Below are 15,617 nucleotides of genomic sequence, written 5' to 3'. Positions count from 1 at the left end.
AACAGATCTGATGGCTTGTTTCTGCAGCTCATACAGACACCACGTTTATGGATGGGAAGCGTAATAAATTTTACATTCCTTCTGAGTAACAGAATTAATTTTGCATTTTCGTAGGTAGTGACATGCATTTGTTACTCCATTGTACTTTGAACCTAAGATATGCGGTACGATTTATTTCCAATTGAAATAACCGTACGCCATTCACGAATAAAAAGAAAAGTTTTGAGCTAAACTCGTCAATTACGAAATTTTCTTGAGCAGCTGATTAAATTTCCTATTGTGCTTAATGACGAAATAATCCCGAGCATAGAGACACATCACTTACGGATTATATCCATATTTCCTCGCGAGTATACAGACACATTGAAAATAATGTCATATTATGCTATTATTACGAGAGAAACGACACAAAGTCAAACATGGTATTAAGAGTAAAATAGAGCATTGTCCCAAATAGTCTACCAGTACATCAAAGGAAAACTGAACATTTTAGACGATAACAAAATACATGAGTCAACGCAAACCAAAAAAATGGATAAAAGAAGTAATAACATGAAAAATGTGAGTTTGTCGTATTCGGGTGAACTACACATGAAAAATAAAATGAAAAACGTGGTACAAGCACAAATAAAAAGGATCAACAAAGAATATAATGGTATCATCTGTTACAGTTGAGCTGAAAAGTGAAGTGGGAAAGCTGATACACATGTAAAAACGTTGTGAAATGTATCCGGTGCACAGAAGAGTATCGTCAATATCACTTTGAAGTTAATTATTATACTGAAACACACAATGTCACTCCAGAAGTCGTAAAACGAAATAAACAAATAAAATAAACCTCAATATGACGAAAACTGATCCTATTGTCCACATAAACGCTACCTCTGAAAGCCGTAAGATATCAAATCGAAATAAAAGGTTACGAGCAGCGATGACATTAACTTTGTAACGGCCGCCCGATGTCCCAGTATTCCAGCGGAAAGCCCTCATTACATGCAATATACGTTTCTTCTGAATGTCATTTCTACTTTGTAGCTTTGTTCTACTTCCGAGTTAATTTTGATTTGCTTTTGGGGTATATATGAACTAATCGTGGTCGGCTTGTCGCTGACTTGTCCACGGGAATTGATAGTTTAAACGTAACCCTCCTTTCACCCGTTCGTCTCGTGTGGTGCTGTTGGCTGACGTGGCAGCTATATGAATTTCATTCTACTTCATGTATTTCTTGTGCAGTTCGAATAGCAGTTATTATATTCCAATTGCCTACTTAGACTGAAGAAATCGGGGAAGGAAACACAGCTACTTCTTTTGCAGGACAAGCACAGCGACTTATAAAAGGTAATATTAAATGAAATATACAGCTAACTGTAATCAGCAACCTTCACTAATCTTTACAATATGGGTTTCCGAGGTTTACAGCTGCATCATCTGGTCGTATATTTAAATTGACAGAACATTGATAATGTGTATACTCGATTTATTAGATATCCTGTGAAACTTTTCTGAAAAGTAAAGGGCCACTATAAAGGGCTTGTAATCATTATTTGCTGCTTCATTTCTTATCAACTTTATTCCTGTTGAACATTTGGTTAGTTAACTGGATACTCAGTTTTCTCTTGTGCAGGAGATCGGAAAACATGTTTCTCAAAGGAAGAATGATATATGGAGCTGTATGATGTTGTCAAGTTGTTGTTCGTTTCCTGTAAATTTTAATACGTAAACTTTTAATTGAAATAAATTAAAGTAATATCTTTATAGCTTTGCAACCAATAAATACGAGAATAATTCATCAGTAAGAAAAAGGGATGCCACAAAGAGGAATTCAAGCCCTGTTTCAGTCTACATAACTGGAAGAGTTATGCTCGTCTAGCGTAACTCATAGTGCTGTAACTGTGAGACAGGATGATAAGCCAGACGAGGATTCAATCCGCGATGTGTGTGGTACTTAGGCGCTATTCCACGCTCATTTACCGCAGTACTCGATTGGTGAATAATCGGTGTCTCATAAAATATTACACGCAAGCGTTTAAAAAACAGCACTACGTAGAACTATTCCCACGCAATCAAACGATTAGCGCTCACGAATTTCCACCGTTATGCTATCTCCTAGGAACATCTTTCAAACGAATCCACATCGTCATAAAGTTCTTTGACTACTTTTTTTAGAGTGCAATGATGAGACAACAAACTAAAGGAAAGGGTTTGCTCTAATGGCGCACATTATAACGTTAAAATAAGGCATTACATCGAATTTTGGCCAGAGAACAGCCTGATGTGTTTCACGAGGACACGAAACAGTAACTCAGTGCGCATCGTGTTTGCCTGTTTCATAAACATAACAGAGCTGTCAGTCTGTGAGTGCCATATATCTTTCTTATGCGGCAGCGCTCTTGTCATCGCAGCAGTACACAATGAGCAGAAAATTCCAAATCATTCCGCGCTGTCCTAGTTACATGAAAAGCCACAGCGAGGTTAATGCGTCTGCCAACCAGATTACTGAATCGTCGTATAAAACAGACTCTTTTGTTCTAGCCGCTTCTGTTTCCCTCGGCAGTTATCTTTATTTACGTTCTTTGTACTAATTGCGCACTATGATGGGCTCTTTCCAGATTTAATGTACACAGAGATCATTTCCCGTGCTGCGCGAACCATAGGCGTTTCAAACCTGCGGAGAGGGAGAGAAAGAAAGTAAAAGACAGCGTATTCATGATCGCTTGTGTGGACCACCTGGCTTAGATTCTGCTGTATCATCTTCGAAAGCCTCTTTTTGCGACTGCGTAGCTGTGGTTACTCTTTTGATGAAAACTGTTGGTATAAAGGCCGTTGATAGCTGACTATAATAAAATATAACTTTAACTACTTGCTACGGCTGTTATAATGATAAAATCGCCTCATTAAATCGATTTTTAAGAGCACTCGAAGTTAATTTATTAGTAATTGTAATACTACTATGTAATTTATTTTTTTGGACTACGTCAAAATCCTAGTGGAGTGTCATTCCTTACGATGCAAACTGTTTTCTCTACTACGCTGGGAAAGTATTGAAACCAGGGGTTAGCACATACGACTAGGCGTCTCAAACAGCTATCAACTACGTGTGAACTAATCATCAAAAGAGGTAGATTTTACAATGCTTGATTTGCGTCAGGTTAATTTACGGGAATAATACAAAAGTAGAATACAGAGTAGAATACTGCTTCAATCTCACGCTGAAAGGTAACACAAGTAGACTAACAAATAGGTTAGCTGAGAATTTACGTGGTTTTAGTGACCCGATTCGTTATCTGAAGTTCAAATTCGTAATTGATGGGGCAACTGTATTAACACTAGCTAAAACTGGTTTAGTTTTCGTCAAAAATAATTATTGCATTGGACAGGACAGAACGAGAAATTATATTACAGGTATCGCTGTCATTGTCTTAGTCAAAAATTCTCCTCATTAATGTGATATATTAATACCTGTCAGATGGTAAAAAAAATTTTGCTGTTGCTAAAGGCGTCGTACAATTCAGCACACAGGATTTTGTTCAGGAATGGCTCGGAGCACTACGGGACTTAACTTCTGAGGTCATCAGTCTGTTCAGGAATGAAATGCGCTAGTTTACTCATTACTTTCCTTTTACTAATGAAATTGTAGTTTTATGAGCTATGTTCACCCACGGAAGGCATGATACGTTGCTGTAGAAAAGAGCAAGATGCAATAAATTCAAGGTGCCGTGGGTTACGGTCGCACCCTAATTACGTCATAGACAGTTCCATATCCCAAGCTACTTTCTAACGAGTGGGTGTGAATTTTCCTAAACCAGGAATCAATTATCAATTTCCGTTTACATTTATACCTACACACATACTTTGCAGGCTACCTCACGGTATGTGGCGGAGAGTGCTTCATGCAACACTGTCTTTCGCCCTTGACTAAGAAAGTTTCGTTCCTCCACCAACTAGAAGAAGAACAATTTCTTTGGCGTACTGTATGTAGAATTGTATAGGTTTCCCAAGATATCCAGTTGCCTTCCACCAGCTGATTGTAGTAGTTTATACCTCGATATCTGACAATTTGATGTGCTCAGGTATCTTAGTACGATTTGTCTAGTGAAAGAAATCTCGGTCTTCTCTCTGTCATTTGTGTGACCACTAACTGAATAGAAGACTTTGATATGCTGACATAAGTTGAGACAAAAATTTCTTAGAAAACCTATGTGGTCAAGTCTGTATATTCAATCTTGAATAGTGCCTGACTTACTAAATCCGATTCGACTACGGCAGCTAGTACTAGACAAAGGTGGTATCGAATACGATCTACATGAATTATCACCTTATTAGTTTGCAGGAACTTAACGCACACTCCCCAGAACTGTCAACCAGGACAAAGAATTAATTATACGAAGAAATGAAATTGTAGGCCAGAAAAACGTGACAGAACAGTAATGGTTAGTCTACTGCTGAGGAAGGTAGAAACAGAAACGTAAAACCCTTAATTCATCTACTGACTGAAACGAAATATTTCAAAAACAATACCAAATTTTTTTTCAACTGAGGTTGAAACTGAGTGTGATAGCAAAATTACCTTGTCGCACATAATAGATCTAGGTAAAACAAAATTAACTGCTGGATGCTTATAGCGTCCACTTGTCTGCGCTGACAGTTATAGAGTCATTCAAGAAACGTCTATGGTCAGTTGTGCATAAGTAGCCAGATCACGCAATACTACTTGGTGGTGACTTTGACCTACCGACTATAGACTGGGACGAGTGTGAATTCATTGGACGTGGTACAGAGAGACAGTCTGGTGAAGTACTTTCGAACGCATTTTCCTAAAACTGATAGAGCAACTTTTCTGGAGCTCACACGCAATAGAAGTATCTTGGACTTTATAGCTAAAAACAGGCAGGTCCTTATTGATGATGTCAGTATACAGAGGGGGACAGTGACTATGATGTCATCATAGAAACTATGATTACGGAAGTTAATAAATCAGTCAAGACGGCTAGCAGAGCATTTCTGCTAGGAAGAACAGATAAGCAGTTGTTAGAATCTCACTTAGACAATGAATTGCAGTAATTTAATTCCAGAATGACGGTAGTAGAGGCATTATGGGCAAAGTTTAAACAAATTGTGAATTCTGCTCTGGACTAGTGTGTGCCTAGTAAGTGGAACAGAGACGGAAAGGAGCCATTATCGTTTAACAACAAAAATCGGAAAATACTGTGGAAGAAAAGGCTGTTGCACTCTCGGTTCAAAAGAGGACTCGCAAATGACGGCAGTAAACATCAGGAGAGATTCATGCGAAGCATACAACAACTACCACGATCCGTACTTGGCTAATGATCTGGCGGAGAACCCGAAAAAATTCTGGTCCTAAGTAAAACCGCTAAATGGTTCTAACGCTTGTATTCAGTCACTCCTTGACCTGTCTGATTTGGCATTAGAGGATAGGAAACGGAAGGCCGAAGTTCTACAATTAACAAATCGTTCACGCAGAAGAATCGTACAAACGTACCGCCGTTTAACCGTCACGCAGAGACTCGTAACGATGACATAGTAATAAGCATCCCTAGCACAGAGAAACGACTGAAAGAGTTGAAAAGAAGTCGCCAGGTCTAGATGGAATCCCAGTTCGGCTTTACAAAGAGTACTCCACGTCATTGGCTCCTTACATACCTTTTTTTTACATTCAACACGGTACCTCACTGAAGAATGTTAACGAAGGTACGCACATATGGAATAGGCACCCACAGTGTGTGACTAGGTCAACGACTTCTTAAGTAATACAACCCAGTATGTTGTCCTCGATGGCGAGTGTTCATCAGAGAATGGGGTAACATCGGGAGTGCCCCAGGGAAGTGTGAGAGGACCGTTGCTATTTTCTAGGCAGACAGGGTGGGCAGCAATCTGTGGTTGTTCGCCGATGATGCTGTGGTGTATAGGAAGGTGTTGAAGATATGTGACTATAGGTCGCTAGTAATAGAGAATACCCTGTTCAAGAATCACAAGAGGAGGAGATATACTTGAAAAGGCCGGGAGATACGGGAAGATTTCAATTAGACTACATCATGATCAGACAGAGATTCCGAAATCAGATACTGGATTGTAAGGCGTACCCAGGAGCAGATATAGACTCAGATCACAATATAGTAGTGATGAAGAGTAGGCTGAAGTTCAAGACATTAGTCAGCAAGAATCAATACGCAAAGAAGTGGGATACGGAAGTGCTAAGGAATGACGAGATACGTTTGAAGTTCTCTAACGCTATAGATACAGCAATAAGGAATAGCGCAGTAGGCAACACAGTTGAAGAGGAATGGACGTCTCTAAAAAGGGCCATCACAGAAGTTGGGAAGGAAAACATAGGTACAAAGAAGGTAGCTGTGAAGAAACCATGGGTAGTAGAAGAAATACTTCAGTTGATTGATGAAAGGAGGAATTACAAACATGTTCCGGGAAAATCAGAAATACAGAAATACAAGTCGCTGAGGAATTAAATAAATAGGAAGTGCAGGGAAGCTAAGACGAAATGGCTGCAGGAAAAATGTGAAGACATCGAAAAAGTTATGATTGTCTGATGGACAGACTCAGCATACATGAAAGTCAAAACAACCTTTGGTGACATTAAAAGCAACGGTGGTAACATTAAGAGTACAATGGGAATTCCACTGTTAAATGCAGAGGAGAGAGCAGATAGGTGGAAAGAATACATTGAAAGCCTCTATGAGGGTGAAGATTTGTCTGATGTAATAGAAGAAGAAACAGGAATCGATTTAGAAAAGATAGGGGATCCAGTATTAGAATCGGAATTTAAAAGAGCTTTGGAGGACTTACGGTCAAATAAGGCAGGAGGGATAGATAACATTCCGTCAGAATTTCTAAAATCATTAGGGGAAGTGGCAAAAAAACGACTATTCACGTTGGTCTGTAGAATATATTAGTCTGGCGACATACCATCTGACTTCCGGAAAAGCATCATCCACACAATTCCGAAGACGGCAAGAGCTGACAAGTGCGAGAATTACCGCACAATCAGCTTAACAGCTCATGCATCGATGCTGCTTACAAGAATAATATACAGAAGAATGGAAAAGAATATTCAAAATGCGTTAGGTGACGATCAGTTTGGCTTTAGGAAAAGTAAAGGCACGAGAGAGGCAATTCTGACGTTACGGCTAATAATGGAAGCAAGGCTAAATAAAAATCAAGACACCTTCATAGGATTTGTCGACCTGGAAAAAGCGTTCGACAATATAAAATGGTGCAAGCTCTTCAAGATTCTGAAAAAAGTTGGGGTAAGCTATAGGAAAAGACGGGTCATATACAATATGTACAACAACCAAGAAGGAATAATAAGAGTGGACGATCAACAACGAAGTGGTCGTATTAAGGAAGGAGTAAGACAAGGCTGTAGCCTTTCGCCCCTACTCTTCAGTCTGTACATCGAGGAAGCAATGATGGAAATAAAAGAAAGGTTCGGGAGTGGAATTAAAATACAAGGTGAAAGGATATCAATGATAAGATTCGCTGATGACATTGCTATCCTGAGTGAAAGTGAAGAAGAATTAAATGATCTGCTGAACGTAATGAACAGTCTAATGAGTACACAGTATGGTTTGAGAGTAAATCGGAGAAAGACGAAGGTAATGAGAAGTAGCAGAAATGAGAACAGCGAGAAACTTAACATCAGGATTGATGGTCACGAAGTCAATGAAGTTAAGGAATTCTGCTACCTAGGCAGTGAAATAACCAATGACGGACGGAGCAAGGAGGACATCAAAAGCAGTCTCGCTATGGCAAAAAAGGCATTTCTGGCCAAGAGAAGTCTACTAATATCAAATACCGGCCTTAATTTGAGGAAGAAATTTCTGAGGATGTACGTCTTGAGTACAGCATTGTATGGTAGTGAAACATGGATTGTGGGAAGACCGGAACAGAAGAGAATCGAAGCATTTGAGATGTGGTGCTTTAGACGAATGTTGAAAATTAGGTGGACTGATAAGGTAAGGAATGAGGAGGTTCTACGCAGAATCGGAGAGGAAAGGAATATGTGAAAAACACTGACAAGGAGAAGGGACAGGATGATAGGACATCTGCTAAGACATGAGGGAATGACTTCCATGGTACTAGAGGGAGCTGTAGAGGGCAAAAACTGTAGATGAAGACAGAGATTGGAATACGTCAAGCAAATAATTGAGGACGTAGGTTGCAAGTGCTACTCTGAGATGAAGAGGTTAGCACAGGAAAGGAATTCGTGGCGGTCCGCATCAAACCAGTCAGTAGACTGATGACCAAAAAAAAAAAAAAAGGTTCAATATGACGTATATAAAATTCCTAGTGGATGTGATGAACGGCAGCTGGCTCTTAATGAAGAAAAATGTAAGTTATTGCGGATGAGTAGGAAAAATAACTGCCTAATGTTCGGATGCAGCATTAGTAGTGTCCTGATTGAACCTGTCAAGTCGTTCAAATATCTTGGCATAACGTTGTGAAGCGACATGAAATGAAACGAGCATTTGAGGATTGTGGTGGGAAACGTGAATGGTCGACTTCGGATTACTGGGTGAGGGACGTGTAGTTCCTCTGTAAAGGAGACCGCACGTAGGACTCTAGTGCGACCTGTTTCTGAGTACTGCTCGAATGTTTGGGATACGCACCAAGTCAGATTGAAAGAAGACATCGAAGCAATTCAGAGACGAGTTTCTACATTTGTTACCAGTAGGTTGGATCAGCATGCAGTTGTTTCTGATATGCTTAGGGAGCTCAAGTGCGAATTCCTGGAGGTAAGAAGGCACTCATTTCGAAGAACGCTACTGAGAAAGGGATCTGGCATTTGAAGCTGACTGCGGAACGATCCTACTATTGGCAACATACATATCGCCTTGGGGTTATGAAGATAAGACACGAGAATTAGGTCTCATGTGGAAGCATGTAGATAGTCCTTTCTCCCCTTGCTCGATCTGCAAGTGGAATTAGGAAGGAAACTACTAGTTGTGGTACAGGGTACCCTCCTCCACGCACCGTACGGTGGATCGCGGAGTATGCATGTAGATGTACACGTAGATGTAAGAGACTGCCGCGTTACTTGAAGAAAACAGAAACACTAACTATTTCTCTCTGCTACTCACACTACTTCTTTGGCGATTTAAGGACATCGTTAGGCACTACAGTTGAAGTGTTTCTATTCTAGATTTGTCTGTGAACGTTAAGAACAGCTCTGTTTCGGGACGTATCACTTGATTTTTTAAAAAGTTTCATTGCATTATAAAGTAATCATCTCAGATGATTCTGTCGTTGAACACTTATGATCCTGGAATCAGGAAAAGGCTGTGGACTGGAAATAAAATATTTTACTTGTAATATATATTGTCAATTTGAAGTTTGTCTGTCGTTGAACACTTATGATCCTGGAATCAGGAAAAGTCTGTGGACTGGAATAAATATTTTACTTGTAATATACACTCCTGGAAATTGAAATAAGAACACCGTGAATTCATTGTCCCAGGAAGGGGAAACTTTATTGACACATTCCTGGGATCAGATACATCACATGATCACACTGACAGAACCACAGGCACATAGACACAGGCAACAGAGCATGCACAATGTCAGCACTAGTACAGTGTATATCCACCTTCAGAAGCAATGCAGGCTGCTATTCTCCCATGGAGACGATTGTAGAGATGCTGGATGTAGTCCTGTGGAACGACTTGCCATGCCATTTCCACCTGGCGCCTCAGTTCGACCAGCGTTCGTGCTGGACGTGCAGACCGCGTGAGACGACGTTTCATCCAGTCCCAAACATGCTCAATGGGGGACAGATCTGGAGATCTTGCTGGCCAGGGTAGTTGATTTACACCTTCTAGAGCACGTAGGGTGGCACGGGATACATGCGGACGTGCATTGTCCTGTTGGAACAGCAAGTTCCCTTGTCGGTCTAGGAATGGTAGAACGATGGGTTCGATGACGGTTTAGAAGTACCGTGCACTATTCAGTGTCCCCTCGACGATTACCAGAGGTGTACGACCAGTGTAGGAGATCGCTCCCCACACCATGATGCCGGGTGTTGGCCCTGTGTGCCTCGGTCGTATGCAGTCTTGATTGTGGCGCTCACCTGCACGGCGCCAAACACGCATACGACCACCATTGGCACCAAGGCAGAAGCGACTCTCATCGCTGAAGACGACACGTCTCCATTCGTCCCTCCATTCACGCCTGTCGCGACACCACTGGAGGCGGGCTGCACGATGTTGGGGCGTGAGCGGAAGACGGCCTAACGGTGGGCGGGACCGTAGCCCAGCTTCATGGAGACGGTTGCGAATGGTCCTCGCCGATACCCCAGGAGCAACAGTGTCCCTAATTTGCTGGGAAGTGGCGGTGCGGTCCCCTACGGCACATGCGTAGGATCCTACGGTCTTGGCGTGCATCCGTGCGTCGCGGCGGTCCGGTCCCAGGTCGACGGGCACGAGCACCTTCCGCCGACCACTGGCGACAACATCGATGTACTGTGGAGACCTCACGCCCCACGTGTTGAGCAATTCGGCGGTACGTCCACCCGGCCTCCCGCATGCCCACTATACGCCCTCGCTCAAAGTCCGTCAACTGCACATACGTTTCATGTCCACGCTGTCGCGGCATGCTACCTGTGTTAAAGACTGCGATGGAGCTCCGTATGCCACAGCAAACTGGCTGACACTGACGGCGGCGGTGCAAATGCTGCGCAGCTAGCGCCATTCGACGGCCAACACCGCGGTTCCTGGTGTGTCCGCTGTGCCGTGCGTGTGATCATTGTTTGTACAGCCCTCTCGCAGTGTCCGGAGCAAGTATGGTGGGTCTGACACACCGGTGTCAATGTGTTCTTTTTTCCATTTGAAGTTTGTTTCGAACATCGCAGTCGTTAATTAGAGATGATCGCGGTGGAAGAGATATCTCCTTATTACTGCGCACGTAGGATTCTTTCTCAAATATAAATGTCATTGCTAAAGGTAGAAGGAGATATATAAATACGATGGTCTACTTAAATGTTTCAGCGCAACCATCTCTTCAATAACAGTAGGTGTTGAAAAACCACTTTTACGGTTATGAATGGCAGACAGGGGCTCTCGGAAGTAAATACTACGAGATATTTTAAAACGCTTGGAAATATTATTTTTAACACAATCTTAGATTTTTTTAAAAGAGCCCCTCGAGCAATTAATAACATGATAAATCAAAATAAGAATAGTGTGTTTGCCTCTTAATACGGCAGTTATAGCGAGATAAATTCAAAAGTGAATGTTACGCTTGAAATAAACGAATCATACCGCTATTGCACACCCAGAGGCGCATGCGTGATGTGATTGACGTATTACGGGGCAACAAACGTTGTACTTATTGCTGTTTGCAACGTTATTAAATGAAATGGAAACAATACAGTTGTCCACTAGCACAACTATCTGCATAATTGTCATTTATCCTTCTATTAGACCCTTGGTCAGCCATTAATTATATTTAACCTGGTCGGTTATATTCGGCTTTTTGCAACCGTTAGGTCTGTTTTAGTACTGCAGTAAGCATCAATAAAGCACGAGCGAGCAATGCCTTTCCTTATTTTTCACTGTAACTGGCCATCCAGGTTGCTTCCTATCCCCTTCAAACACATCGCGATTTCGAGAAACATGGGGTTCACGCTTGCATCTTGTGATATGCAATTGCGGCACGTTTCGTTGCGTTCAAATGACAACTTAATTTTGTCATTTCTCAGGATGTTATCGACGTATTGCAAGGCAAACAACGTCATCCGTTTAGTGATTTTTCAGTGTCATTTAGTCTGTAAGATATAATACAGGGTACCCATATAAAAAAAAGTTTGTGTAAAAAATAATGCCTCATAGTATTTACTGTCACGAGCCTCTGTCTTACATTCAAACACGTTACAGTCGTTTTGCTACATCTACTGTTGCTCCAGAGATATCTGTGCTTGATGGTTTAAGTAGACCACCCTGTACATATGGCCTGATACTGGAACACGGCACCTTTGCCATCCGCGTGTAAGTGCTCTACCGACTGACATACACGAATACAAGCCGCGGTCCGGCCTGACAGCTTTACTTCTGCCAGTACCTCATCTCCTACCTTCCTCCCTTCACAGAAGCCCTCCTGTGAAACTTACAGGAGTAGCACTCCTGAAAGAAATGATACTGCTAGGACATGACTTCGCCACAGCTTGGGGGATGCTTCTGGAATGAAATTTTCACACTGCAGCAGAGTGTACGCTGATATGAAGCTTCGTGGCAGAGTGTACATGGCAAAAAAAAAAGAAAAGCATTCTGACGAGATGGTCACTAGTCAGTGTAATTTCGTACACCATTAAAGCATCGGTGGGCTCGTAAAATAGGAATTCTCTGTGACATGCAGAAAGGCCAGCAGAATAAATTAGCATTGTTCACGTTCACCAGACGAGTGTAACCCCAAACGTTTTCGTGGTAGAGTAATTAGTGTGTACGCGTACGTGGAAACCGTGTTTACGCAGCAGTCACCGACAGGTGCAGCTGAGGAAGAATAAGGAGAACCAGCCCGCATTCGCCGACGTAGATGGAAAACCGCCTTAAAAACCATCTACAGCCTGGCCGGCACACTAACGTGCCGTGAAACACAATAATGTTACCCTATGAGAGGATTTCAGAGTTCGGCCGCGTGTGTGTCTAATGGAGAAGGGTATCGGACTATAATGTCGAATTTTATGAAGTAAAGAGAAAAACCGAATGGGCTTTAACCTTGGGAGTTGTCATTTCATGAGCAACAAAAAGGGCGGAAATGATGTTTATGTTGATTTCTGGTCCATTTTTCTGTATAGGTTCCGGAACTCACGGAACCGAGGTGATGCAAAACTTTTTTAATTGTGTTTCTTTATGGAGATTTCAGATGGAACACTTAATTATTTCTGAATTTTTTCGTACTGAAGATGTTGTACAAATGCCTTAAAGGATACGGAATAAGTGAAGTTATACATTAACTAGAGAGTAGCCACTGCAGGCTGCATTTGTAAAATAGACTAACATTCAATTAAAAATATTTAAAATTTTTTCATCCAGAAGGGGATTACTTTATTACTGCTTTATCTTAATAGAAAAGCTACAACTACGAACAAAGTTGTTGCCCTTCCTCTTACCCTAATCAAATGCTGCTTTTATTTATTACCTCATACTTCTCAACATGGTATTCTCTATTCCGTCAGTTATTTGAAACACACTGTATCACCTTTTTCCTGGGAGTTTTTCTGTTATTGGCATCAGCTGGTTGATACCCTCCGCAGCTATTAAGTCGGTAACAATAATACTTGCGGGAGGAAAGGTTCTCTCCAAAGTCAATATACACCGAGGTGACGAAAGTTATGAAGTTACCTCTTAAACTCGAGTCGGTCCTGCTTTTGCCCGGTGTAATGCAGAAACGCGGCATGAGACGGAATCAACGTGTCATTGGGCGATGTCTGCAGGGATACTGAGCTATGTTGCCTCTATACCTGTCCATAATTGTAAAAGGGTTGCAGATGCAGGGCTTTGAGCACGAACTGACTTCTCGATTCTGTCCCATAAATGTTCTATGAGATTCATGTCAAGCGATTTGGGTGCCTAACAATTCGCTCGAATTCCCCAGACTATTCTTCAGATCGATCGCGAACAATTGTGGACGGTGACATGGCACATTGTCATCCATAAAGACTCCCTCGCTGTTTGAAAACATGTTGTTGTTGTTGTTGTTGTGGTCTTCAGACCTGATACTAGTTTGACGCAGCTCTCCAAGCTACTCTATCCTGTGCAAGCTGCTTCATCTCCCAGTAAATACTGCAGCCTACATCCTTCTGAATCTGCTTAGGGTATTCATCTCTAGGTCTCCCTCTACGATTTGTACCCTCCACACTACCCTTCTATACTAAATTGGTGATCCCTTGAAGCCTCAGAACATGTCCTACCAACTGATCCCTTCTTCTAGTCAAGTTGTCCCACAAACTCCTCTTCTCCCAAATTCTATTCAATACCTCCTCATTATTTATGTGATCTACCCATCTAATCTTCAGCGTTCTTCTGTAGCACATTTCGAAAGTTTTTATTCGCTTCTTCTCCAAACTAAATATCGTCCATGTTTCACTTCCACATATGGCTACACTCCATACAAATACTTTCAGAAGCGACATTCTGACACTTGAATCTATACTCGATGTTCACAAATGTCTCTTCTTCAGAAACGCTTTCCTTGCCATTGCCAGTCTACATTTTATATCCTCTCTACTTCGACCGTCGTCAGTTATTTTTCTCCCCAAATAGCAAAACTCCATTATTACTATAAGTGTCTCATTTCCTAATCTAATTCCCTCAGCATCGCCCGCTTTAATTCGACTATATTCCATTATCCTCGCTTTGCTTTTGTTGATGTTCATCTTATACCCTCCTATACTGTCCATTCCATTCAACTGCTCTTCCAAGTCCTTTGCTGTGTCTGACAGAATTAAAATGTCATCCGCGAACCTCAAAGTTTTTATTTCTTTTCCATGGATTTTAATGCCTACTCCGAATTTTTGTTTTGTTTTCTCTACTACTTGCTCAATATACAGAATGAATAACATTGGGTAGAGGCTACAACCCGGTTTCACTCCCTTCCAAACCACTGCTTCCCTTTCGTGCCCCTCGACTCTTGTAACTACCATCTGGTTTCTATACAAATTGTAAATAGCCTTTCGCTCCCTGCATTTTACCTCTGCCACCTTCAGAATTTGAAAGAGAGTATTCCAGTCAATATTGTCAAAAACGTTCTCTAAGTCTACAAAAGCTATAAAGATAGGTTTGCCTTTCCTTAATCTAGCTTCTAAGATAAGTCGTAGGGTCAGTATTGCCTCACGTGTTCCAATATTTCTACGGAATCCATACTGATCTTCCCCGAGGTCGGCTTCTACCAGTTTTTCCAATCGTCTGTAAAGAATTCGCGTTAGTATTTTGCAGCCGTGTCTTCTTAAACTGATAGTTCGGTAATTTTCACATCTGTCAACATCTATTTTCTTTGGGATTGGGATTATTATATTCTTCTTGACGTCTGAGGGTATTTAGCCTTTCTCATTCAGTTTGCTCACCAGGTGGTAGAGTTTTGTCAGGACTGGCTCTCCCAAGGCTGTCAATAGTTCTATTGGAATGTTGTCTACTCCCGGAGCCTTGTTACGACGTAGGTCTTTGAGTGCTCTGTCAAACTCTTTACGCAGTATCATATCTCCCATTTCATCTTCATCTACATCCTCTTCCATTTCCATAATATTGCCCTGATGTACATAAATGGATGCAAATTATCTCCAAGTAATCGAAAGTAACTATTTACAGTCAGTGATCGGTTCAGTTGGACCAGAGGACGCAGTCCATTCCATGCCAATACAGCCCACACCATTTTACAGCACCACAACTTGGATCAATTTCGTCGTGCTACACTCGTACACTACCGTCAATAACTGAAATCAAAACTCATCTCACCGGGCCACAGTTTTCCAGCCGTGTAGGGTTGAACCGAAATGGTCACGAATCTAGGAGAGGCGTGGCAGGAGCTGTCGTGATGTTAGTAAAGACACTCGCTTCGAACGTCTGTTGACATTGCTCATTAACGCCAAATTTCGC

Source organism: Schistocerca gregaria, chromosome 2, assembly GCF_023897955.1.
Source record: "Schistocerca gregaria isolate iqSchGreg1 chromosome 2, iqSchGreg1.2, whole genome shotgun sequence".
Classification (NCBI taxonomy): Eukaryota; Metazoa; Arthropoda; class Insecta; order Orthoptera; family Acrididae; genus Schistocerca; species Schistocerca gregaria.
Note: the sequence above shows the minus strand (reverse complement) of the source record.